The sequence below is a fragment of the Enhydra lutris genome, unplaced genomic scaffold (assembly GCF_002288905.1).
Source record: "Enhydra lutris kenyoni isolate GAN:26980312 unplaced genomic scaffold, ASM228890v2 scaffoldscaffold10, whole genome shotgun sequence".
Taxonomy (NCBI): Eukaryota; Metazoa; Chordata; class Mammalia; order Carnivora; family Mustelidae; genus Enhydra; species Enhydra lutris.
Genome location: NW_019154094.1, coordinates 11,928,219 through 11,955,869, shown reverse-complemented (window position 1 = coordinate 11,955,869; position 27,651 = coordinate 11,928,219). Strand labels below are relative to the sequence as shown.

At 44.2% G+C, this 27,651-nt stretch overlaps 1 protein-coding gene across 1 annotated transcript in view; it reads right to left on the bottom strand.

Annotated features, from left to right (window-relative positions):
• LOC111144138 (calcium voltage-gated channel auxiliary subunit alpha2delta 3) overlaps window positions 1-27,651 on the bottom strand; it is an 868,443-nt gene that overhangs the window by 702,554 nt on the left and 138,238 nt on the right. The gene's annotated exons all lie outside the window — the stretch shown is intronic.

Here is a 27,651-nt window from a genome sequence, read left to right as displayed (position 1 = left end):
AAGCTATTAGGCCAAGGCTTCTTGGAGAGAACTGCCCTTAGACAGGCTCTTATGATGAGGACCATGAATGATGGAAATAGGACCAGGAGTGCCTGGATTCCTGGGGTGGAGAGCCTGAAGTCACCGATGAGACTGACAGCAGAAGAGCGGACTTTTCACCCCAAGTCAACCACCTACTCAAACACCTACTCAATCATGTTAGCAGCTAACAACAGCTGAGCATGTCCTCTGAGCTAGGCTTCCTGAGGGTCCAGGAGCCAAGACCCTGGGTGTGGACTTCCCAATGTGAAACTTCAGAAGGGCCACCAAACTGCACAGACTCAGCAACACATTCCATAGCACAGTTGCATATATGTGAACACACTCTGCCACGAAAACCGGGTTTTGAAGATGGCGCCCAATGAGAGATTTCACACAGGTAAGTCTTCAGTAGAATAAGGAATTCTGAGTCCATTTCTTTTCAGGAAAAAAGCCAACAAAGCAGCATCCATTAGGAAATCCAGTATCATTAGAAGAAAAACAATGCTTTCAACCAGATCATGACATTGTCAGGAAAAGACTATTAAGCTACTGAACAATAACTACAGATTGTCTTAAATATTTAGGAAATACTATGTGCCAGGTACTGTGCTAAATGGTGGGACCATTCTAAAGAGCAGAAGTGACATCCTCTCCCTCCCCCACAGAGCTAAGAGTCTCCTGGGGAGATACTCATCAGATAAAAGTATAGAGCACATGTGTCATTATATACCTCAACAACTAGCATCCAACCAGGGAGACCGAAATGAGACTGAGAGAAAAGACTTCTCTAAGGAACCGCTGTGAGAATGGAGGGGTGAGGAATGAGTTGAGAGGGGAGGGGGAACTGAAGAGGAGAAACCAGCAGGCAAAGAGAATGGCATGTCCCCACACCCTAAGCTAGGGGGACCATGAAAACAGACAGCGCCGGGAATGAGTGAGCTCACTCACAGGAACAGAAGGCAGGACAAAGGAGAGGAGAGGAACCCAAACCCAGGACCAAGCCCAAGCAAATGCCTCTATGTACAACTGGAGGAGGAGGAAGACAAGGGAAATGGATGAAGGAAGAGAGGACAGGCAACATAGGATGAGGTCATGGAGAGGAGCCACGAAAGGCCATCCACCCTGATACCCACTGGTACATGGACATAGTTTCCTCATAGCTCATTAGACTTTGTGAACGCCAGTCTCGTTTTAAGCATTTGCAATTATTAGACGGTCCTGCTGAGTGGGAGAATACATATGTGGGTGAAGAGTGCATGCTCAGCCTGAGCGATGCTCTTGGCAAACAGCCTGGAAAAACTAAACTCAACATGGAGAATTAGAAGATCCACCAAGTGCTGTCTCCATTCCGTACTCAACGCTCTTCAGAACTTTCTCCATAGAAGTTTAGTGATGTTCCGAGAAGCACGTTCTGCTGAAAACACCACCTTCCTGACATCAGAGAGATGTGGTGGAGAACCCTCTCCACAAGCAAAAGTTGTTCTTAAAACACACTCCTAGAACTGTGCCAACCACGTCCATATCTCCATTCCCCGGCTCTCGTATAGAGATTTCACTTTCTGGGGGCTGTTCATCAATTTTACTGCACCTGGGAGCTGCTGGAACTGTTCTCGGCAGAGAAATTATAAGGCTAGAAGCCTTGACTGAAAGAGTTTACCAGTGAGAGGAGAATCTGCTGTTCAAGTAAAGAGGTTTGGTATAAAACTGACTGGAACACTAAGGGCTTTCGGGAAATCTGAGCTTGTGCAGTCAGACGTCAATGCTAACCTTACATGATAGACCAGGTATCAAAACAGTGACAAAGTACAACAAGAACTACTCTAGTTGTGTGTAGATTTGTTCCACAGGCTTCTCAAGTTCAATTTTAGGAAAGTATTTTCTTCTCTTCCCTTAAATTACATACTCTGTAATGTATGTCAGATCTACAAAAGGAATCTTCAAACAATGGTCAGGTGGGAGACATATGTCTGCTTGAGTCCTATGACTCATCTTTTCCAAACAAGGTTTGATCCAACAGATACGGTTCCATGGGAATCACTCTTCTCTTCCCTTCTTCCCAAGACCTGGAATGTTTTTGTCTGTGTGTGTCTGTCCGTGTACATACGCACAGTGTGTTTCATGGGGTAAAGAGGGATCCATTCTGGGAGCAAAGAAAACTAGAACAAGTAAAGGAAATTAGGATTGTTTCAATTGGTCCAATGACCAAGTTTTGTATGAAAATCCCAAGCTAACATATGCAGTATCTTGGCAACTTCAATACAATGGTCACCCCTTATCCACAGGGGGTGTCTGAAACCAAACCACAGATAGTGTCAAATCCTACGAATACTATTTACTATGTTTTTTTCTTCCTACACATATCTACCTATGATAAACTTTAGAAGTTAAGCATAGTAAGAAATTAACAAAATAATAACAAAATAGAACAATCATAATAACATACGGTAACAAGTTATGTGGGTGTGGTCTCTCTCAAAATATCCCTCTTGGGCTGCACTTGGCTTTCATGATATGAGATAAAATGCCTACATGATGAGATGAAGTGAGGTGAGCGACACAGGAATCGTGACGTAGCGTTAGGTTACTGACCTTCCGACAAAATGTCAGGCGGAGGAGTGTCTACTCCCAAACTATGGTTGACCACAGATAACTGAAACCACAGAAGGCAAAGCTGTGTATGGAGGGGAGGGGGGTAGGGAGGGCGCTGCTGTCATATGCAGTAATTTCCTATAAAAATTACTATATCTGTATAATATCTACATTGATTATTCTATAATTATAATCCATCTTTTTAAAATATGTCTTATTTTCCCTTTTCCTATCTCTGACCACCAATAATTGCAACTTACTTTAAAGAGACCAATTCACCCAATGGGCCATCAAAAATAAGAACTGGTGGGCACCTGGGTGTCTCAGCGGGTTAAGCCTCTGCCTTCAGCTCAGGTCATGGTCTCAGAGTCCTGGGATCAAGCCCTGCATCAGGCTCTCTGCTCAGCGGGGAGCCTGCTTCCCCCCCCTTCTCTCTGCCTGCCTCTCTGCCTAATTGTGATCTCTCTGTCAAATAAATAAATAAAATCTTTTTAAAAAATTAAAAAAATAAGAACTGGTAACAATAACAGGATTGGTAGTACTGGTACCCTGTGAGCAGCATAGTCGAAAGCCAAATATGCAATCAAAGATCCATTCCTGGGGCACCTGGGTGGCTCAGTCGTTAAGCGTCTGCCTTCGGCTCAGGTCATGATCCCAGGATTCTGGGATCGAGCCCCGCATCAGGCTCCCGGCTTGGTGGGAAGCCTGCTTCTCCCTCTCTCACTCCCCCTGCTTGTGTTCCCTCTCTCGCTGTGTCTCTCTGTCAAATAAATAAATACAATATTTAAAAAAAAAAAAAAAAGATCCATACCTTCCATTAGCAGAACGAGGGGGGAAAGGAGCATGAATCAAGGATAATGGTAGGGGACTGGAATGAAGTCAGGCGCTGGTGCACACAGTCACTTTTGTCTTCTAACAACCTCCAAACAACCTCCGCCCCCTCTCTGTATCCTGAAGGCAAAGAAGCTATAGATCATCAGAAAATCAATAATCCTTTGTGAATTAATGAGTCAAGCAATCCAACCCAACATTTTGTGCAAGGGTCAGAGATGGGGAGGCACGCAAGGGCCGTTTCAGAGAACGGGCCACGTGGCAGAGATTGCCGGTGGCATCTCCTATATCAAGTCCATCACCGGGCGACAGGGCATCACATCCTATAAAACCTCCATCAGGTAAACTGCCATGTTCTGCTGTCAACAGGCAAGATGGGTCTCGGGACGCTCCTCTGCAACCCACCGAAATGCTTTCATGGAATTCAGGGGAAGTGCAGGGAGAAATGAACAAAAATCTAATACAAAGTCCTTCATAAAAGAACAACCTCTGTTAAAAATATGATTTAAGTTTCTGGTTCTGGATTATTCTCAGTAAGTTTTAAACTAACTCTTTTGATTAGAAGAGAAATCCTCTGAATCACTAAAGGAGGAAAAAAAAATGTATCTGAAACGTAGAGACAAATAATGAGAGCAAGAGAGTCCGGGATCCTTTTTACAGTCTCTACCCGACTCCGTGCTCATCAGCCATGAGATTTTCACCACAGGGAAAGCTTCCCTGGGTAAAAACCAGCAACAAAATACTTGCCAGTTTCAATTACCAAATATTTATCTTCCAAATAAATCTTGTGTCTTCTAACCCTTACAAAAAAATCGATTTGTTAATTCACTTCTATTTCATTGTATAATGTCTCCTTTGTTAATCCTCTTTCCCTGGGGGAATCTTTTTAAATCTTGTCACTTATCCTTTACTGAAAAAGTTCTCTTTTCTGAATTCAAGGTGAATTGTACTTAATAAACGAGCCCTGAATTTATCTGCCTTTTCCTGCATTCATTTTGCATTCTGTGGCGTCACTCCTTAACTGAATGCTTTTTGAGCTGTTCCATTGTCTGGTCATCACTGAGCCTCCTTTAACCCATTCATCTTTTATTAAATATGGTGGTGGGCTACCTAAGATTAACCACAAAAAGGAAAGCAAAAGGAAAAAAACTGGACTATCAACCAAAAACAAGAAGTGAAAATGAGCTCTGAAAACATGATATACCCATGTAGAGTGTACCCATCGTAAAGTACTTACTTGGGCACAAACTCTCCTTGCAAATGAATGAATGGAGGGTAGCTCTCCATGGCCCCAGACCAGGAAAGCCAGTGCATGTCCCCCTCCCCACCTTTATTAAGTTTCAGATATTATGTTTCAGATATAAAGCACTAACTTTAAAAAAAAAAAAAAGGAAATCATATACCTGAAGGTCAAGAAGCATGAATTTCATGATTCTTATTACAAACCAAGTTTTCCCAACAAACCAGGCAGTATCCAAAACTACATGTCACAAATGAAGACTCAAAGACTTGCAGAGGCTATTAATTGGCCCAAGTTTCTTCCCACAAGAGGCAGAGTCTGGATCCGGACCCAGATGCAGGACTCCAAAGCCCACCGTACTCTTTCTTTCTCATTCCCAGGGAATCAAAGCACTTTTGCATTCTTCAAAAATTATTTCCCATGACCCAGACAGATGCCCTGTGTGAGCGCTAAAAAGGATCCAGGGAATGATAAATACCAAATTGAGAAAAGGGTTGTCAGGTCCTATGATCTTGCCATCACTGGCTTTGTACACCCCATCTTTTTCTTTTAGAGGCCCCTCCCTCCTCTATTTGCCCTCATCCCACCTTCTCCCACCCAACTCGTACTCCTCAGTCAACACCTTGATCGGGGTCACTACCTGTAGCAAGTGCCCTCATCCCCCAGGACCAGAATTTAGTCTCCCTCACTGGTACTTATATTTTGACTTACTGGTCCATCTGCCCAATGAAAACAAAATATCACAGCACTTGACACATTTTAATATGCACATGAATCTCCCAGGGGGTTTGGTTAAAATGGGGGTTCTGATTCAGATCAAGGGTGGGGCTAGAGACTCTGCATTTCTAACAAGTCCCCAGGCAATGCTGACGCTATCAGTTCACGGACCCCAATCTGAGTTCTAAAGGAAAGAGACCGCGGATTGCATCTCCCTATTCCCCATGCATGGAACCCCGGGAAAGGGGGTGAGGGGGAGCCTCGTTGAGGGAATAAAGAGGAATTCCTGCCTACATTGATCAGGAACACTGTTTAATGGTGCTGCCATTTGTCCAGCTTTAAAAAAAAAAAAATTCTCCATTAAAATGCAAAAGTACCCTGATTTGAAAAGATAGAACTTATGAATCAAGGTCCCAGTCTAACTTCAACGTTACTTCCTAGCATATTCAACGGACTCAAACTATGACAGCATTTTCGGCATCTCCGGGAGCTCAGAACAACAGGTGAGAAAACACAACACTCTTGCGGGAGGGGGAATAAATGAGGCTGTCAGTGTTCCTTGTAATTTGCCGCTCCGATGTGCCGACTCCCTTCCCCTCACTGGCGATGGGGTGATGAAATCGCAATCTGCATCTGTCCTAAAGCCTTGGCTAGGCCTCTTGCAGAGGCTAATAGCAATAATAACGAAGCAGGAGCAATAGCCCTTAGCTTAACTGCCCCAGGCGCCTTCTAAGCGCTTCCCTTAAGAAGCCTGTAGTTTTGGGCGCCTGGTTGGCTCAGTGGGTTAAAGCCTCTGCCTTCGGCTCCGTTCATGATCACAGGGTCCTGGGATTGAGCCCCACTCAGCAGGGAGCCTGCTTCCTCCTCTCTCTCTGCCTGCCTCTCTGCCTACTTGTGATCTTTGTCTGTCAAATAAATAAATAAAATCTTAAAAAAAAAAAAAAAGCCAGCAGTTTCATCCGAGAACAACCCTGCAAAGTGACGACTATCATCACTGCATTTTACCTGGGACTGCGAGGAATGCCCCAATCACAGAGCCGGGTCACAGTGGGGCATCATTTGAACCCAGGCTGTTCAACTCCTAAAGAGATCATCTGTGAGATACTCTCTCAAGGTCATTTCAAGGCAGAATGAAGGAAAAAAGGTGACCCTCGGGACAAATTCTGAGACTTGGATCACAGACTCTAGCTAGGAAGCAGGGGAGGTATTCCCCGGCATGGGCACAAAGGTCCCCCAACCTCAAAAAAATGCTGAATCAAACCCAGATACGAGCCCCGGTCTGCCCAGGCCAGCCTGACCGCTGGGGTGTCCGCTGAGCTCCTGGTTTACTCCTTTGCCCCTCGCTGTGCGTGAAACACACTCCTGTCCCTTTCCCCCACAATGCAATTTGTCTCTCCCTCACTTGGCTTTTTAGTTAAAAACAAGAGAGATGAAGCTTGAAACCTAATTAAGGAAATGGCCCATGTACAAAGAAAACAGCCAGGGATCATTATTCAAACGGCAGCCTCTCTTTTTATTTTTGAGGGAAAGCTAATGACTGCTCTGCAGCCCAGTGGCCTCTACATCATATCATGTACACATCCTGTTATTAGAGAATAATGCCAGCAATTGGAAAACACGGTGAATAAAAGCATGCACAGATCCCTGTTCTCCCTTAAATGCTGTTTTGATGATTTAAAATAAAGACAAATGTTATCCTGGGAAATGCAGAACGCCCTGTGGTCAAACCCATCCATCTTCTGTTAGTAAGACTCCCTCTCCAACAGACCTGAGTCAGTGTGTTGGTGGGGGGTGCTGAGGGGAAGAAAAGAGAAAGCAACCAGACGGACTGTACCTTTCTGAGAAACTGCCAAGAAAGAAGAGGAGGGGAAGGGAGAAAGCCAAAGCAATCTTCTGGAAAAGGTCTGATTGACCTTCCCCCTGGATTTTGCTGAGATGTGTTCACTTTAAACCATTCCAAGCAAGCCAAGTCCCATTCACACCCATGTCACTGCCTCGGTGCCTTAGGGACCTCCCCAAGGTCCTTCCAGGCTTGCTGTGTCCAGGCCTCCTGCCTTTGGGCCCCTGGAATGTGCACCTGAGAACACATGCCCCTCCAAGGTTGTACAGAGGCAGCCCGGGAGACGTCCTCCACCTGAACCTCGCCAATGCTCCCCTCATCCATCATCACACCATTTTGTACCAGGGCTCCAGCCACACTCAACCTTTCCTCTTGTTCCAAAGCCTAGGAATTCCTTGAACCTCGGGGCGGGGCGGGGGGTGGGTGGCGCGGAGCCCTATCCAGCTGACTACAGCTGGAATGTTCATGCACCACACTCCCCCATCACCAAGCTGTCTCCTACAAGTCAGGTATACCCTGGAGCACCACTCCCTCCACACAAGGCTCCTTGCACCCAAACTAGATGAAGCCTGCTGCATGACCACGCCCCCCTGGGGACCCTGACTCTTCCGACTCATCACAGTCTTCGCCACCTTGTAGAGTCTGGGGCTATTTTGAGTAGTAAATAATAATAAAGCTGCTATGACCACTCAAGTACAGATATTTATGTGAATGTAAGTTTCTGTTTCTCTTGAGTACCTGCCTAGGCGTAGAATGGCTAGGTCGTAAGGCAGGCGTATGCCTAACTTATAAGAAACTGCCACACTGTCTTCCAAAGTGATCACGCCATTTCACAGTCCCACCAGCCATGCGTGTTAGTCCCATTCGGTCTGCATTGTCTCCAACATTTGTGTTATCAGGATTTGCTATTTTTTTAAAAGATTTTATTTATTTATTTGAGAGAGAGAAAACGAGCAATGGGGAGGGGTGGAGGCAAGAAGGGGTGGGGGGAGCAGGCTCCCCACTGAGCAGAGAGCCCGATGTGGGGCTCGATCCCAGGACCCTGAGATCATGACCTCAGCTGAAGGCAGACTCTTAACTGACTGAGACACCCAGGCAACCCAAGGGTTGCTGTTTTGGCTTTGGAGGGGAGAGAGAGAATATCAGCCCTTCTCACAGGTGTAGAGTAATATCTCTCTGGGTTATTAACTTGCATTTCTCCCAGGACTTTGATGTTAAGCTCCTTTTCATATGCTTATCTGCCTTCTATATAGCTTCTCTGGTGAAATGTCTGTTCAAATCTTGCCTAATTTTACTGGTTTTTTTTTTTTTTCTCATTTTTGAGTTTTGAGAGTTCTTTATATATTCTAGATACAAGTCTTCTGTCATACACATGAATTGCAAATATTTTTCCCAATCTGTGGTTTGTCTTTTCACTCTCTTAATGGTGACTTTCACAGAGAAAAAACTTTGAATTTTAATGAATTTCAATTTCTTTTTTTTCTTATGGCTGTTTCGATGTAACGTGTAACACCTTGTGCCAAATCCACAGTTACAAAGATTTCCTCCTCTCTTTTCTTCTGGAAGTTTTATCATTTTACACTTTACACTTAGAGGTACCAACCATTTTTACTTAATTTTTGCAAAAGATGTGAAGGTTGAGGTTCATTTATTTTATATATGGATATCTGATTATTCAAGCCTCATTTTTACAAACTAATGCATTGAGTGCATTACAAAATTTAATGTTAGCACATTAATAACAACAGTTCACTTTTGTTGGAAAATAAAATTAACAACAAAAATTCTTATAATTACCAACAAATTAACTGTGTTAAGTGAGAGAATTTGGGACAAAAATTTGTCTTGGAAAACTCAAGATTCCTCTCATACCTTAAGATGAGATTTTACAGGTTATTCTTTGTGTGTGTGTAGTAAAATAAACATAATATAAAATTTACCACTGTAGCCACTTTTTCTTTTTTAGAGAGGGAGAGGGATGTCGGGGGCTGGGCAGAGGGAGAGAGAGCATCTCAGGCAGGCTCCACACCCAGTGTGGAGCCCGACTCAGGGCCCAATCTCACGTCCCTGAGATCATGACCTGAGCCAAAACCAAGAGGCAGATGCCCAACCAACTGAGCCACCCAGGAGCCCCTCGTTTTAGCCATTTTTAAGTGTACCATTCAGGGGCAGTGAGTACATTCATAATGTTGTGCAACCATCATCCAGAAGTATCCATCTCCAGCATATTTCATCATCCCAAACTGAAACTCTATACCCATTAAACAATAAAGCCCCATTCCCACCTCCCCCATTCCCCGAGAAACTCTACTCCACTTTCATTCTCTATGAATTTGCTTTTACCAGGTACTTCACATAAGTGAAATCATGCAGTATTTGCCCTTCTATACCTGGCTTATTTGACCCAGCAGAATGTTTTCAAGCTTCACCCACATTGTAGCAGGTGTCAAAACGTCATTCCTTTTTAAGGTGAAATACTATTCCATCGTATGTGTTTGCCACATTTTATCCACTTATCTGTTGATGAATATTTGGGTTGTTTCTACATGTTGGCAATTGTGAGTAATCCTTTTATGAACATTGATGTACAAATATCTATTTGAGTTCCTTCTTTCATTTCTTTTGGGTATTTATGAAGGAGTGGAATCAATGGGTCATATGGTTAATTCTACGCTTAACTTTTGGAGCAAACACCACACCGTTTCCCACAGCAGCTGCACCATTTTACATTCCCACCAGCAACGTAGGAGCATTCTGACATCTTAGACCCTAACCAACACTTATTATATGACATTTTGGTTCTAGCCATCCTCATAGGTGTGACGTTGTATCTCCCTGTGCTTTTGATTTATGCTTTCCTGATGACTCAAGATTTTGAGCATCATTTCATGTAACATTTTCATGGATGTATTTGCCATTTTGTGTATCTTCTTTGAGAAACATCTATTCAGATCCTTTGTCCATTTTAATTGGGTTGTCTTCATATTATTGAGTTTTAAGACTTCTTTATATATTCTAGAAATAAGCTCTTTATAAGATACATGATTTGCAAATATATACTCCCATTCTATGGGTTGTCTCTTCACTTTCTTGATGATGTTCATCAAGTGATGTTTGTACATCAAGTACAAAAGGTTTTAATTACAATGAAGTCCAATTATCTATTTTTTATTTTGTTGTTCTTTTGGGTATCATACCTAAGAAGCCATTGAGGAATCTGAGGTTATGAATATTTAGCCCTACGTTTTCTTCTAAGAGTGTTATAGTTTTAGCGCTTCCATTTAGGTCTTTGATCCATTTTGAGTCAGGTTTTTATATTTGGTGTGAGGCAAGGTTCTAACTCCATTCTTCCGAATGTGAGTATCCAGAGGTCCCAGCACTGTTTGTTGAAAAGACTGTTTTTTCCTCCATTGAGAAAGATCATGGCAGCCTTGTTGAAAGTCAGTTGCCCACCTATATGAGGGTTGTTTCTCTGGCCTCTGTGTTAAACTAATTTTAAAATAATTTTTGGTCAATAATCACTCTCCTTTACAAATTATCTGCATGCTATCTCCCTTCCTGGATTGTGTTTTATTCTATAATTTCTAGTCCAGCATCTGCACATATCATGGATTCGTTCAGTAGTTGAGCAAACAAATTAATTAATAATCAATGCTCTTTTCCTGGACATTATGATGAATTTGTCCAACAAACTGCTTAGAGTTAACCATTTCCACCAAACATCCTCTGCTCCAGGGACAGATCATAATTTAGGTTCTAGTCAATGTCAGAAACCTACCAACAAGTCAGAAACCTACAAACAAGCCGAATCACATAGATAGGATACACTGTGAATAAAAGTTACAGAAAGCCACCTGCTCCATCCTGATTCTGTTGTGTGTTATGTTTACTCTTTAAAAAAAAAAAAAAAAAGATTACGGATTCATTGAAGCATTCTTGACATACAATGTTATACTAGTTTCAGGTGTACAATTGAGTGATTTGACAAGTCTATACATTAAAAAAAAAGATTACAGATTCAGATCATTTAGTGACATAAAACATCACTGGCTAAAAGGACAGGAGGTTTTGATGAACTGTGGTTTGAGTTTTCAGGGATAAGAATAGGAGCCAAAAGAAAAAAGATATGTTTCAAGCAAAAGGCACCTTAACGGTTATATTTAAAGGACAAAATTCGGACAGTGTTTACATATGGGCATGTCACTTTCACCATTTGAGGTAGAGGATATTAATCATACCTACAGCTGCTTTTTAAAAATTTGTGTACTGACAGTAGGGGCGATTAATTTTTTTGTCTTTATTAAATAACTAATACATGTTCACAGCAGGTAAAGCAGGAAATTAACATAAGCAAAAATATTAATAAGAATCATTCATATCCCACATGCTAGTTATAAACAACATTTGTATTTGGTACGTAGCATGTCAGAACATTTTCTATCCTCATTTGTATGTAGTTACATATTTTATTCACATACTCCTTTATGACCTGCCTTTTCCCCATATCAAGAACGTTATTAATGTCAACCATATTCCACACCATCATTGTTTTTGCTGCATAGCATTCCAGGATATTGAAAGGCCATTATTTATTTAACCAATCCCTTATCTGGAAACGGTGTGTGTTTCCTCCAAAAGTTAAGCATAGAATTAACCATATGACCCATTGATTCCACTCCTTCATGGATACCCAAAAGAAATGAAAGAAGGGACTCAAATATCTGGAAACATGTTTTACTCTTGTAAACAGCACCGCAATGAGCACCTTCTTCTGATTCTGATTTTGGAAAAATTACTGAGGCAATTGGATGACTGTTTTCATTAAGATGCTCTAGTGTTGAAGGAGCTTTCTTCCGATCAAAATTTTTTTTTAAAGATTTTATTTATTTATTTATTTGACAGAGATCACAAGTAGGCAGAGAGGCAGGCAGAGAGAGAGAGGTGGAAGCAGGCTCCCTGCTGAGCAGAGAGTCTGACTCGAGGCTCGATCCCAGGACCCTGAGATCATGACCTGAGCTGAAGCACAGGCTTTAACCCACTGAGCCACCCAGGTACCCCTGGACCAAATTTATTTTTTATGCTTTAGGTTCACACTGAAGTTGTTCATCAAGACAGGGACATTTACTGCTCAGAGTATGTTAGATATCATTCTTACAACTAAAAGACATTTTAATAAAATGCATTCCTTAAACAGACTAATTCTGAAAAAATTTCTAGATTTACAGAAAAGTTGTCTAGGAAGCAGAGTCCCCTCTACCCTTTAACCAACTTCCTCTAATGTGACATTCTATCAATCCGTGTCACATTGGTCAAAACTAAAAAATTAACATTGGTATAAAACTTAATCAAGCTTTTTATGATTTAAAAGAAAAAACGAGAAAAGTTTTCATATAGCAGATATCTACGGACATTCCTATCTCAGAGCAGGAGTGAAGAAATCAGTAGTGTATCTGTCTGGAGATATATCTCCAACAAAAACCCATCTGGTGTCGGAAGTTCAAAAACAATGCTGTCATGATCAGCTGTCATGATCCACAATGTACAAATGAAGTATGTTCACCAGTGAGTCAGCCAGTTTGTGGAACTGGGCACATACACAACACTTGTAACACTGATTAAATCCTGTCTTCAAAACATCGCTCTGGACAGCGAAAGCCAGGGACATACAGTAAGCCACTAGAGCAATTTCTTTCCCTTGCCATGAACGCTTCCTCAAAACACTTTGCCTGCCCCTATAGTTAATAAGTATCTAAACCCAAGACACCCATGAAGAATCTTGTTCTCGTGTTTAATATTTTAGATACACTTACTTCGAAACCCAACCTTCACATGATATTCTGTGACCATAAACACCTCACATTGTGTTTACCTGAAAGTCCACCTTGGACTCATCAGAGGAAGGATTCCAGCCCAGGGCACGGGAAGGATTTACTCCAAAGCAGTCGACAGCTGGGATTCCTGCCCAGATGAACACCCAGAACCTGGGACAGCTGGACGGGCATCTTTTCCACTACCTGACTCCGCCTTTCCTATTAATTCCCTTTGGACAAGATGTCTTCTCACAGAAATGTTGCAGCCTGCATCCTGTAATTATAATCACATTTCTAAGTCCTACTTGCTCACAGGGTAAATCAATCCCTTTCTTTTCTTAAGGTAGAAATGACTCGAGGTTCCTGTAAAACTATATCCTTCAGCACACAACTGCTTCATTGCAAGGTAAATTTGCCTTCAGAAATAAAGACCTATTTCTCGCATACATGGCTCCTGGTCTGATAACAGACTTTAATCTACAGGCACCAACAAGGCTAAGGCATCCTGATATGGCTTGTGATTCAGCTAATAATGACTGCATTCAATTGCAAAGAAGCCAAAACTGAAAGTCTGCGCTCATCTTAGTGGGCTAATTCCCAGGGAAAGAGATAGCTCTCATCCACTCAGCTTGCAACCTTGCGGTTTGTGCTATGTTCACGTATTTATTTGTTTAGTGTATCATGTATTTTCATTCGTTACACTGTTGCTCAGAAAGGTATCAATGACCCCAGCACACAGATCGGTGGCTTCAGAATTGGGAGGAGAGTATGTCCCTCAGCACAGTCACTTCTTTTCCCAGATCCCTTTTGAGGTCTAGAAATGCACATGATATTGGCAGGAAGACCCGTAAGCTCCCATTCCTCAGCTCCACACGCACACATGACCACTTTCCGTGAGGGTGAGTGTGCCCCAGCAGCATGCACACAGCACCCCTTTGCCTCCACACTGACACATCTGTTCTTCATACCTAATGGTCTGTTACTTCACTAATGACTACTATCCACAAGAGCTATTAGCATGTCAACCTTGTCTTACAAGGCAGGATGAAGACCTTGTATTTACTCAGTTCCACGGTCCCATTCTCCATATCTGATATTATTTGTTTATTAAAAACTTAATAAACATCCATTCTGTTTAATATTGTAAATGCTGAGAGAGAGACACCAAGAGCAAAGAATGGTTTTCTTCTTTTTTTTTTTTTTAAGGTTTATTAGTTTGGTGGGGAGGGGCAGAGGGAAAGGGAGAGAGAATCTTAAACAGGCTCTGAGCTGAGCATGGAGCCTCATGTAGGACTTGCTGTCACAACCCTGAGATCATGGCCTGAGCCGAAACCAAGAGTTGGACACTTACCCAACTGTACCACCCAGGCGCCCCATGGATGGTTTTCTTTAACACATGGAAGCAAGCCTCCACCCTGTGAAATTTGGTAAGCAATGCTGGGTCCAGACAACATGGCAGAAACCGCCTGTCAGATGTTCACATAAGATGCACTGGGACTGCACATCCTTCAGAGGCAAATATCTATTCCTAACTGCCAGGAAATTCTACTGATTCAGACCCGCCTCACCTCCTGATCTGTTGCACTAACACAGGGCTTAAGCTCCTCATCTAAGGCTTTAATTCTATACAACAAATTCATCGATTCCCAGCAAGAATCTGCAGAGGAGGGAAGACGCCAGTAACACATAACCACACCAAGTGGACGTTCCGTGGGTTCTCTGAGGTGTGCGGTTTCCCCGTGACTGCCAGGAGCACACACCTGCATGCCCAGTAGTTTAAGGAGTGAAGAATTACCTTATTACAGAATTGCCATGTGTGAGTGAGCTCTGGGGTCTGGAGTCTGGGGTCCACCTCCCCTCCTTCGGAGCCTGGCCATTCCCTCCCCTTATGGTCCATCACGACACAGGGAGGGACAGGAGTAGGTCTACCAGAACTCCCTACACACCAGCCACCCGGTCTCTCTAATACAGTAAGTAGCCATGTGCTTTTTGGTGACTTGGATGGACAATGGAAGAAATTAAGAGTCACAAAATATGGGGCACCTGGGTGGCTCAGTGGGTTAAAGCCTCCGCCTTCGGCTCAGGTCATGATCCCAGGGTCCCAGATCAAGCCCCGCACCGGGCACTCTGCTCAGCAGGGAGCCTGCTTCCCTTCCTCTCTCTCTGCCTGCCTCTCTGCCTGCTTCTCTGCCTGCTTGTGATCTCTATCAAATAAATAAATAAAATCTTTAAAAAAAAAAAAAGAGTCACAGAATATATGAAGAAGCTACACACTGACAGAGATGCCTTCCTGTTTCAGAGATCATGAAACACTCCCACTGGCTCAAAGCCAGAGACAGAGGGCATGGACTTTGATGCTGTTTTATTTTACCTTGCTCTTCCCATGACTAATTGAGATTGGTGAGTTATCGGCATGTGCCGTCCCGCTTCCCACCATCCCCCGTGTGCTCCTTCCTCCTCTCAACTCCAAGACCTTCAGGAGCCACAGCCTCGTCCAGCACCCATTCCCATGTGTCTCTGTGTGCTGGCCACCAGGGAGGGGGCCGGAGACAGAGGACCGAACCAGACAGCCGTGGTCCGTGCCTTCTGGGAGTTCACAGCCTCATAAGGGAGGAAAGCAAGACTTTGGTGTGTTCAATGGCATGATAAGGGAAGCTCGGGATGTGCAAACAATTTCCGGGAGTGGCACCCCTTCCGGGCTTGAGAGTCATGAAGGGCTATCCAGGGGAAGGATGCCTACACTGACACCCAAAGGATGATGAGCACTTGGGGAAGAAAGAGGATCAAATGAGGGGATCATGCACAAGGCTCAGCAATGCAAAGGCAAACCAAACAGGCAAGAGACTGAGGGGCACATGAGAGAAAGCAGGCTGCAAGGGCTATTCTCTCTGAGCTTGGGGGGACCCTAAAAGCGAGAGGCTTTGAGGCAGGCAAGGCCCAGCCTGGGATTTCAATCAGGTCACCTCCTCTCAGAGGCCTGCCATGACTCCCTCCCTCTTCCCTCTCTTAGTACGGTTGCTTATGGGCTGCAAAGCACCTCATGCGTCGTATTTCCCCATTCACTCGTGTCCCCTCCACTAGCTCAGAACTTTCACAAGCAAGAGTTATTTGTGTGTTTCTCCCCACTGCACACCAGCACCACACCGGAGTTCCAAGAGGCACAGGTGGGCAACGGATATGTATTAGATGAACAAACAAGTCATCTTTGCTAGTTCCTCATATTCCTACTTGTTATATTAAAGAAATCACTGTTGAAGCGCTCTACAGGTGAGGCTAGCCTCGCATGGCTTCTACTACTGAAAACTCGGTATGAAATGTAATTTTAGGAACCTCTGCTTCAGGCTGCACCAAAACAGATCACTAAACAGTTGGACCCTAATCCTGTCTCCTACTGCATTGAGTAGTTGAGACAGCTGCATAAAACACAAGGCCCCGAGCCGGGGTCCTCAGACCTCCGTTTGAAGGCAGAGACAGCTGACTACTCAAGATTCTATGGCACAAAAGAGTTTCAATTATTAGGACTAACCCAGAGCTCTGCTCACGCCTGTGGCTATAGCATTGCTCACGCTACCCGGTGCTCTCCAGTACCAAAGACAGCAAGAAGGAGAAGAAAAGTTCTAGAATATCAAATCTCCTCTTGCTACATGCAGACAAGGCTTCTCTGTGAAAGCCCCACTTGCAAGGTGCAAGCTTTGTGTAGTCTCAACACAGTCAAGGTCATCTCTGGGCAGGGCACATCCCCAGAGAGACGGAGAGCAACAGAGCTTGTCAGGATTCCAATATTTAATAAATCCACTGTCCCTGGGGAAATTACTTAGCTCTACTTGGGGATGCATAAGCACAGGGCCCTCCTGTTTGGTCCCCCCCTCATGCACACACAGAGAAAGTCAGGTCAGCCTGCCTGCAGCTAGGTCTGAGAGGTGCCCCAGAAGTCACTTGTGATGTTTCAATTCCTTAGTCAGAATCCACACCTCACCCTTGCCTTGGACTTGTGCATTCCACGCATGTAGCTGGAAATTAAATGAGTCATCAAAGTGACACAGCCAATCTCTTCATCGCCAGAGCCTCACAGGGGAGGGGCAAAGCTTTGGGGAAGGAGGAAACAAGTCCATTTATAGCACTGAATTAGATATCTTCACAGAATCCGTGTACATTAACGAATGCTAATTTGATTCTGTCATCTCCGCGGCTGGGCTGTCAATACCAGCATGTTTCAAAGAGGTAAGAAAAGGGCCCAGGTTTTTGTAAATGGCAGTGGCACAGTCCTGCAAGGTGGCTTGTGCTGGGGCATGATCAGAAGGGGAGGGCAGTGCAGGAGGTTTCCCAGGGGGTCTCCGTCTTCAAGCCGCACTTCCAAGCCACGGAGCAGCCCCCAAGTGATATACCCTCTGGGAAAGAACCATGCCCCAAATTTGAGAACTGGAGCTGTCCAGAAACGGGCGGCCAGCCAGATTTGGTACGTCAACCCTGGTCTCCATAAATAATCAAGATACAGGGTCGCCAGTGAGCAAATCCAGTCCAAGCATGCCCCGGGATATCTTACTCTAGCTTCGAGATGAGCTTACAGACACAACAGTTGGGCAGCCAGAAAATACACAATTTGAATCTTTACCTCAATGTGACAGAAATACTTAGTCAATGCCTTCCACATTGCCTCACACCCTATCTCTCACACACAAGCCCTGCCACTCCGTTCCAGCCCACCCCAGGCTCTGCTTTCCTGGCTACAGAACACCAGACTCCCTGCTCCATGATCAGGAAGGACTCCTTTACTCACTGTGTCCCCTTTCATCTTCTCATCAAACTGCTCCTTCCTCTTCTCTCAGGTCAGCCTCATGTTGCCAGTGGGAACCCCACTGGGCATTCCACTCTGCAGCAAGAGGTCAAGCAAGGACCCCTTAATCTGGGATGGTAGGCGGGGTGCACATGGGAGGAAAAGAGACTGAGGGGTACACAGAGGCAGCTGACCCATTCTTTCAGGTGGGAATTCTTAATCAGGGGTTCAGGATGTTCAAAAAAGAATCCTATCTTGATTTTTAATTATGTGTCACTGAAATTCACCATTCCCTTGAATTTTGAACATAAAAAAAGTCATATTGAAGAACCTGAGACTTCATCACCAATAGAAATCAGATGCTTTCCTACCACATTTCAGTTGTCGCTGCTTTATCCAAACTGCATTCACTATCGTCACCATATTGAAATTAAGCCTGCTGCCGGATCTTGCTATCTAGGATGTTCTTTAAAAAGCACATAAATTACTATATCATATATCCAGGAGATTATATTTTGATAACTGTATTTCATTATGATTGGGCTTTCTTATAATTCTATTCATTTTATTTTATGAACTTGAAAATGTATTCTTCTAAGAAAGAGTAAGTGTCGGACCGTCCAAGTAATCAATGGCATGAAAGAAGTCAGAACCTCCCACCTGGGAGAGGGGTACATGAGCTGAGACCCGAGAGCCTGAGAAGCATTTCCCAGTGAGGCACAGAGGTAGGATGGGGTAGAGACCGCCAAGAAGAAGGCGTGTGTTCTGAGTCCAAGGGGTCAGGATTCCAAGTGCCTGTGTCATGTGCAAGATGCAGTATCTGACTACCCTGGGGAGGGCAGAGGTTTGAACATGATCAGGCAGGGCTCTGCCCAAGATGCCACAGAGTCCAGTGTGGGAGAGACAGCAGCTCATAAATAAGCTTGTCTGAGGTGGGTAGCTTTGGGGGTGGGGGCCAATCCTGCTTCCTGGTATTAATGCCTTTGTGGAGCTCCTCTCTCAGGAATGTGGCTAGATCGGGTGACTTCTTTCTAATGAACAAGGTATGACAAAAGTAATGAGATGCCGCTTCCACAATTAGATTATAAAAGGGCTCCAGATCCTCTCTTGCTTGTCTGTCTTGCTCTCTCCCATGCTCCCTCTGATGGAAGCCAGCCACCATGTTGTGAGCTGCTCTACAGAGAGGCTTAAAGGACAAACACCTGAGGGAAGCCTCCAGCAGACATCCAGCAAAGAACTGAGGTCCAAGAACCAAGAACCTTTGGTCCAAGAACCATGCAAGTGAGCTCGGAGGCAGACCCTCCCCAAGTCGAGCCCTCAGAGCAGACTACAGCCAACTGATAATTTGATTGTAGCCTGTAAGAGACTCAGAGGACCCAGGCTCTGCTCTGACTCCTGACTTACAGATACTGCAGGATAATGATTTTTCTGTTGTCTTAAGCTACTATATCTTAGGGTCATCTGCTATACAGTGAGCCAGGGCACACAATGATGAGCAGGGACACATGCCAACCTTCTAGTGATGCTGAGGAAGACGTTATCCCTCTTAGCTGGGAGTGACTATACATAAAGGAATCTGGAAAGACCTGCACCTGAGGTAGACTTCAAAATCAAGGATATCCCTCAGGAAGTTTTAAAAATGGAGGAAGGAAGGAAGGAAGGAAGGCAGGCAGGTAGGCAGGGAGGAAGGAAAAGAAAAGAAAAGAAAAATCAAAATGCTTATAACTAGATGATAAAGTTAATGGGGTTTTGCTTTCAACCTGATACTTCTCTGTATTTCCTAAATGTTTCTATATAGATAGAAACAATTCTATAAATACAGAAATATATATTTATACAATTTTCAGATGTTCTACACTTCATACATACTGCTTCATACAAAATGTTTTAAAAAAATGGGAAAAGACTTACACTTTAGAGGTCATAAGACCTTCTCATAAGAGGTCGTTTCCAATAGACTGAGTAACACAAAGAGGAACGAAGCAAGCACAGAAAGTGATTTAATCTATCCGGATGATTGATAGGTTAAAGAAAGCAGTGGAAAATAAATAAGGGACGCTAGAACAGGATCAGGGTGGGGTGGAGGGCATGTGTGTGAGAGAAAGACAGACAGAGACAGAGAGACAAAGAAATGGAGATAAACAGAGACAGAGAGAGAAAAATGAAGACAAAATCTCTTTCAACTTGTGAACAGTTGAGAAAGAAAGAACCCAGCAGCCAAGAGTAATGAGACAAATCCAAACCCTCTTCCCAGCCAAGAAGCCCAGCTGGATGAGAGGAAAGAACAAAGCTGAGACCTCCACAAATTCCACAGCAAGTCTCCTCACCAAAAGAGATCCTCGTGTTGGGCATGTGGAACCACAAAAATCTGCTTTCCCTTCTCAAGTGACATGTTTACAGCAAGCAAGACAGAGTAAGAATATGATGACTCAGAATAATATTTTAATGGATTAACCAGGAGGAGAAACTGGTTCTCCTCATAGTCTTCTATGAGGAGACTCTTCATAGTTCTCCTCATAGTCCACACCAGGACCCAGAAAAATGGACTGTAAGGCTTGGCTTTGAACTTTCTCTAATGTAGAACTTGGGGATAAACTAAGTGTGGGGAGAATGGGGTCAGAGACAGCTGGAAGTGCTTCTGCCCACTCACTCTGCTCACCCACACTCACCGGTGCCCAGGGCAAGAACCTGTCTTCGCAGGCTGAAAATGATGGCGAGTTTTCAGGAGAAACCAAGGAGTGTCCCTAGGAAGGCTCTGTGGGGAGGAGCCTTGAGTGCTCATCATCCCACATGGGCAGAGCCAGAGATAGAGGACAGGAAGAAAAGAAGCCCCGGAACCTGGAAACACCCACACTTTCTGTTCTCACAGCACTGCAGAAAGCCAGCAGGGTCCCACAGTGACTCCATACCAGCATTTTTTCTTTTTTAATAGAATAAGATGTTTACCATTCTGGCTCAGTAGTTTCTAGGGGCTTTGATGTTAACTCATACATAATTCTTCAAGAAATAGCAGACATCTTCTTAATCTCAGTGACCATCTTTGACACGGCCTCTGCAGAAGTCTCAGTCCCCGGTATGGCAGGTATACCCCTCAGGAAGCCCTTGAAACAAAGGCTGGAATAACTACGGATCTCTGGTATGAATAGGGCTGCTTCTGAGGTGGGTCTCTATCAAAATGCGGTGGTATCAAAATCACTAGCTTCTGCCTGATTTTCCCAGCTTGCTCCAGGGAATGTGATGGGCCTCAAAATCAGCTCGACATAAAGTACTAAGCATCCTTATTGTCAAGAAAGGGGGCAAAAGACATACATAGATGTACGGTGCAGGTGGGCTGAAGAGCCGAACAACCCCAGCACTTCACCAAGCCCAGAGGCACAGGAGGGATAGAAAAGTTCCCTCACTGGCCGAAAGCAGCTTGAGCATAGCACAGAGAGCTAGCATCCTGCTCAAGACTGGCAGGCAGGATGAGAACCTGCAGAAGCAACCCAAAATGAATGGACAACTGTGGTACACTACAGCAATGCTTGCTTGACTATGTATCACCCCCATGCACACATTTTCCAGCCCCCTGGGGATGGGTAAGGCCATGTGTCCAGCCCTAGCCAATGGATATGGGAAGGCATGGGTCACATTGAGACCAACACAGTTAAGAACCACCCAGCAACCTCCCAGCTCTGTCTTGTCTGCCTGATGGACTAGAGGCTTCATGCTAAAATAAGACAGATAATTCGTTGATCACCATGGAGATGAAAGATGTCCTGTATAATTGCCTAAGACATGAAGGACTTGGTCTGAATAAGAAAATAACTTGTGTTTCACTGAGTTTGGGGGGTTAATCTGTTGGCCTGGTCTCTCCCGAACAAAATCAAAGACAACTGGGAGCAAGGATGTCTCCAGAAGCAGGTGACAGCCACGTACCAGCAGCCCCTCCACCTCCATGCCTGGGACCTATGTGGATCCATGGAACTTAGAACAAACCCAAGGAGAGCCAAAAGAAGTATGGTGAGTTGACTGGGATTCATTGCAACAACTTGGCAGGACAGGGGCTTACATAGGAAATGAAGTTCAATTAGAAAGAGAAAAAGTGACTTTTTCTGCACACCTCAATTTGTGGCTTGAAAACTGAACCCACTCCCCAGATGTCTGTATGACAAGCCGAGCCAAGGCCAACTGGCTCTTCTCTGGCTGTCTGCGATTTGGCCAAGGGAGTTGATAATTTCTCTTTCCAGACAATCATCGCATTTCAGATGAAACAGGACCTCCAAGTGTTAGGATGACACACGGGTTTCATCTGCAGTGCCAACTCCAGTAGATTGCTGGTGACTCCCTGGAGGGCCACGTCAAAAGGATTCTAGGACAGTGTCCAAGCTCAGCAGGGAAAAGTAAGATGGCTGATTAATGAGGTCTGCCAGGGGAAGGCAGAATGAGAACAGAGGGAAAAAAGGAAAAAGAAGAAAAAGCAATCTGACCCTAAGAACCCAGCTCTCTCATTTTACAGATGGTGAAACCAAGTCCCAGAAAACATGCCCAAAGCTCTCCAGATTCACGGTCCCAGAACCAAGACTTGAATTCCCGTGTCTCTATTCCTGTGTATTATAGTTCTATAATCACAAGCTGCGGCTTAGAAATAATTACTTCTAAAAAAATGCAAATGCTTTTCTCCAGTGTCTCTTGGTAGCCCACTGTTCCTGATTTTTTAGTAAAATCATACATAAAACTGAATAATCTCTTAAAAGCAGACAACGTCCTCTGACTGGTGGCAAAGCTAGAGAGACCCAAACTTGGCAAGTCCTTTGGACACACTGCTGTCTCTGAAGATGAAGGGACCACAGGAGAAGTATTGACGGTGGCCTTAGGGAGCTGAGACACGTCCTCAACTGACAGCCAGCCAAGAAGTAGAGACCTCAGCATTATGGCTGTAAGGCTCTGTGTCCAGTCAGCAACCTGACTGAGCATGGAAGAGCGTTCTTCCCCAGAACCTCCAGATCATGACCTAACCTAGGAGGCACCTTGATTTCAGCCTATGGTGAGATGAACATGGACCTCCCAGAGCTCTCCTGGACTGCTGGCCTGCAGAACTATGAGATCATAAATGGGAGCTGTTTTAAGCCTCTTGGTTTCTGGTAAATGGTTAAGCAAGAAGAGAAAGCCAACAGAGTTGGCAGCTGAAATGGGCCTCCTGTGGATGGCTGGCAAAGCCACGATTGAGAAATGAGGACTGTCAAACATCTTGTTGAGTAGCAGCAATGGTGAAAAGCAACTTGTGTGGTAAGCTCAAGAGAAGTGTTGAGGTCATGGCTGGACCAGGCCAGTTAATTCCTGGGACACCCAACACACAGTATTTCTAGACTCTCTATGGAAAGAAACCAAGGTCTGTATGACCACAGCAATCATCAATCCTAAATAATCTCCAAAGGGGAGGCTAAACAGGACCCCCCCCCAAAAAAAAAAGAAAAAAGAAGAAGAAAACTCTTTTTCTCATTCATATTTGCAAATTCAGCACATAAGTTTGCTAAAGGCTGCTTTAACAATTAAATCTGCAGTCCATGGGAGGAGGTTGCTAAATGTAAGGAGAATAAGGCAATTTCGAGAACACTTTCAAGCTTAGGATCACGAGGTCTGAATTAAATGGTATCCACATAAGGCCTTGCTCAACCTCAAACTCAGACTAGCTGTGTCCGCTTCTGGTGTATCAAGCCAAGAAAAGCTTTTATGTGTCTGTTCTCGAGGACTGATATTTGATCAATACTAATATTATTAGCCAGAAACAATGACAACACAATAGATACCGTATATTGAGGTCTTTCCACTTGTGCCAGGCACTTTACAAAATATCTGACATTGTTTTAAGCGTCTTTCATCAATCAAATTCATACAGAAAACAAATGGTTCCAGAACCCTCCTTCCAAGTTTACCGTTCCCAAATACTCTGCTTCCTTTATCCTATTCCATAGTTGTCAGAATACAAAGACAGGCCTGGCTTCCAGTCCCAGCTTTGCCAAGCTCAGAGACCATGGACAAGTTCTTTTTCCCTTCTCCAAACCTCGGTTTTCTCATCTCCTAATGGCCACTCCATGAAGGCTGTCCCACCCAGAACAGATGAGCAGAAGTACCAGAACAGAAGTACTGCTTATCCTTCCTATTAAAAATTTGTCATATGAGCTTTTTCTTCAAACCTCTTTTCCAAATTCCCATGCCACAATTCAGAATATTAATATTTCCCAAACGCCAAAGCCAGTGCACTGTTCTGATTCTGAATATAAACACATACCAGTCCTATATTTCAGACCATTAACTTCTTTCCTTTTCCTCTTCATTTTATCATTTCTAACTTGGAGCAACCGAGGAGATTTATATTTTAAACATAAAAAACACCCTTAAAACATCCCTTGCTCCCAAGCTGAAACCTTTTTGTGCCATTACCTTAAGTCCCCAAATCAGTATAGGAATGAATTTGCAAACCCCTAATGTTTATGATGGAAAAAATAACTCGAGAGCAGTGGGCTCTGGAATAATCACTTAAAATACTCTGCCCCATAGCCACCAAAATATTATAGGTACTCATCTCTTATATTTCATCGAGGATAGACTTTCTAAAGCTTATAAAAAAGCTTAGAACAGTCGGGATTAGGAGTTCTTTGCCCTCAACATCAGCCTTCAGTATAAAAAGCACCAAATGAGCTCAGACTCACATCCAGCTTTTGACTCCTGAGAAACAGTGACTAAATACTTTCTGATTCAGAAAGGAGAATTTTAATTCGGTTTTTTAAAAACCAAGCATTGAGTACTATATGCTAACCACATTTCTGAAACTTGACGGACCCCCTCCCTGTGACTGGGGGAGGGGGTCCTCCTCGCACCTCCAGTGGACACCTATGAAGTCCCTAAAACCATCTACTCATGGACTGAGCAACCCAGGACAGGAGGTCCCAGTTTGCCAGAGCGTCCTCTGCAACCCCAACAACAACCCCAACCCCATTGCCATTAAAGAGTATGTATGGAGGGCCGTTTGAGGAGGCTGAGTACATATTCCCCACTGAAAATATCACTTCACAAGACTCTAGCTATACGAGGTAGAAACACACCATCGAGTATGAGTCAGTATGCAAAGATATGGTTTCCAAACTATCAGAGTTGTATCAGCACCATGATCGTGTCCAAACACCACCTGCAATATTTCTTAATAAACTCATGGTTTCTTCTTACTGCCTACTTTACCCTCACCCTCCAGCCCAAATGACACTGACGTCATGGCTGTGCTGCCGACGCTGCCCCACTTCATGCTGATAAACCACCAAAACGTAAGCCATCGGTGGTTCATGCTCAAGGCAAAGTGAAGAGGAAGTGTGTCAAGGATCACGCAGTGCTGCTAAAAAAAGAAGCCCGTGGACGCTCTCCGTGCTTCTGTGCAAGGGCCTGCCCTGCCTGCTCTCCTAAACCATCTAAGTGTGTCTGAGTTTCTGATGATGGGGTCCCTTGGTGCCAAGGGCCACTGAAATGACAGTGGGGTAAGCCAGTCACAGACCCCCGGTACCAGAGGGTGAGCAAGAGGCCAGGTCAGTCTGGGTGTCATCACCCTGCCCTGTTGTCCACGGTGTCCTTCCCAAACTGGAAGCCAAAGAGCAGAGACTGAGCCTGCCAATGTCACTCCCGCCAGCCTCGCATCCCGTTCCTTCAGCATGGACCAGGCAGCGGTCACAACCCTCCGTCAGCCAGGCACTCACTCAATACAGCAGGGATCACTGTCCCATGAAAAGCCACCACGCCCTGCAATGTGGGAGAGGAAGCCGTTTCACGCCCCCCACCCCCATCCCCGGGCTTCCGTTTCCGAAGAGACAGCCCGCTTTGAGCAGATCATGCAACAGCAGAGGCCTCTGTTCTCTGCAGCCGTAATCCACCTCCTTCAGCCAGAAGGCAGAGAAACTTCAGGCAACATTAAACTCCCAAATCCAAAACATGGGAATTCAGGAAACCGGCACTCTGAGGCAAGTGGAGAGGACTCCTGGATGCCCCATCTCACCTCTCTCGACCTTATTTTGCCTTTCAGTTATCTGTCATAATAGCCAAAAAGACATCGTACATCTATTACTGACAGCGGCTAGCGGGCGATCCAATTCTAGCTCCAAGAAGTACTACCGCAACCCCATGTTCCAACATCTCTTGGGTTCATTTCATACATCACAGAGACAGCTAAAGGACTTTTCAATTCTACGAGGCTCAGGCCAAACCGGACCATTTTCTGGGTTTGGCAACAACCAAAATTTTCCAAGAGTCACTGATTTAAGCCCCAGTTCTCAAAAGACCTAAGAACTTTTCCCACTGCTTTTAAATAGGATTATATGTCAAGAAAAATTAGCCCACATTTTTTTCTAATTCCTACATCCTCCATCCATCAGATGCTTTCTCTGAGAGCTATCTGATACTTAAGAAGGCATTTGAGTATCTTGTAAGTCTTTGAAATTCCCTCCTCTTTGAGCTACGAAGCGCCTTTTTTGCTAAGAGCAAACTAAATTTGACCCTCAAAACGTTTTAGGTCGCTCTGAAATTTGAACCTCCTTAAAGTACAAGTGGGTTCTAAGCCAAGATAAAAACTGTGCTTTCTTCTCCTATATATGTTTTTACCATTCTTCCCTTCAGACGCATACCAAAATGAGAAGTACGTCACTTAAGAAGACGATGTCTCTCTAAAAAAACTGTGGTCTTTAAGTGATGAAAGAAAACTTGATAGTTTTTGGTTCAACAGACTAAAAAGTAGACGACTATAATTTCATGTAGCCAAGTAGACCCAAATAAATAAGTAAATCAACAACTATGACCAGATACATAAGAGTCAGTTGGTATAAACCCACCAGCACGAGTCCATCATAAACTAAAATGCTAGATTAAAAAGTCTGGCCAACATCACCTTTAGGCTGCCCTTCCACTTCATTTTTAGGGAAAAAAAAGTCAAGAAAAGGAAAAGAGTGAGGACTTGAAACCTTTTCCACTCCTAAACTAAAATATTATCGTAGATCGAAATGAAGAGAAAAAGATGAGCACGCCTCCTTCATCTGAGCCTCCGGGACAATTAATGAATCTCCGAGTTCAAAGTCAAGTGGCTTACACTTCCTTCTATCCATAATTGTTCTGATTTTCAAAGAAAAATATCCTAGGCACTGTGATTATCTTTCATCATTATACAAGACGCATTAAATATAAGAGAACCTTTCCCTTACTGCATTTCTCAACACAAGAGCAGAAAAATCAACCCCCAGAAGTGATACGAGGACAGGAAGGAAGAGCGGTTTCCAGAAATGCCTGGGCTACAATCTTTGTAATCAGCTGAGGACACCGCCCACCGCATCTGGGTGGGCACCAGAGCCCATTATGCTAACTATGATTGAGCTGGATGAATAGCAAATCTGTCATATTGTGGCTGGGCAGCCAGTGGGGACAAAACACCAGCATCCAGGATGTACTGCGGCATAACACAGAAGGCAACAATGTCACGACAGAAAGGCGAGTCTCCTGCCAAATCCATCAATGGACCCACCGTCATATTGCAGTTTAACAAATGCCATCTAATGTGCAAGAAAATGAAACAGAACACAGCACAGCACCCAGATCCTATAACCCCAGAGGGGACAAGAGTCCCACTCTACCAGGGACAGACCATGCTTGCCATTACACAGCTGGTCTCAACATCATCCTGGATCTCTGGGAGCTTTGTGAGACAGGACTGTGTGCTGTCCTTGCACTGACTCTCTACACGGGACACACAAAGAACCTGGCAAGCCAAAGGTGCTCAACAGGTGTTTGCTGAATCAATGAACAGACAAATGTGCAAATC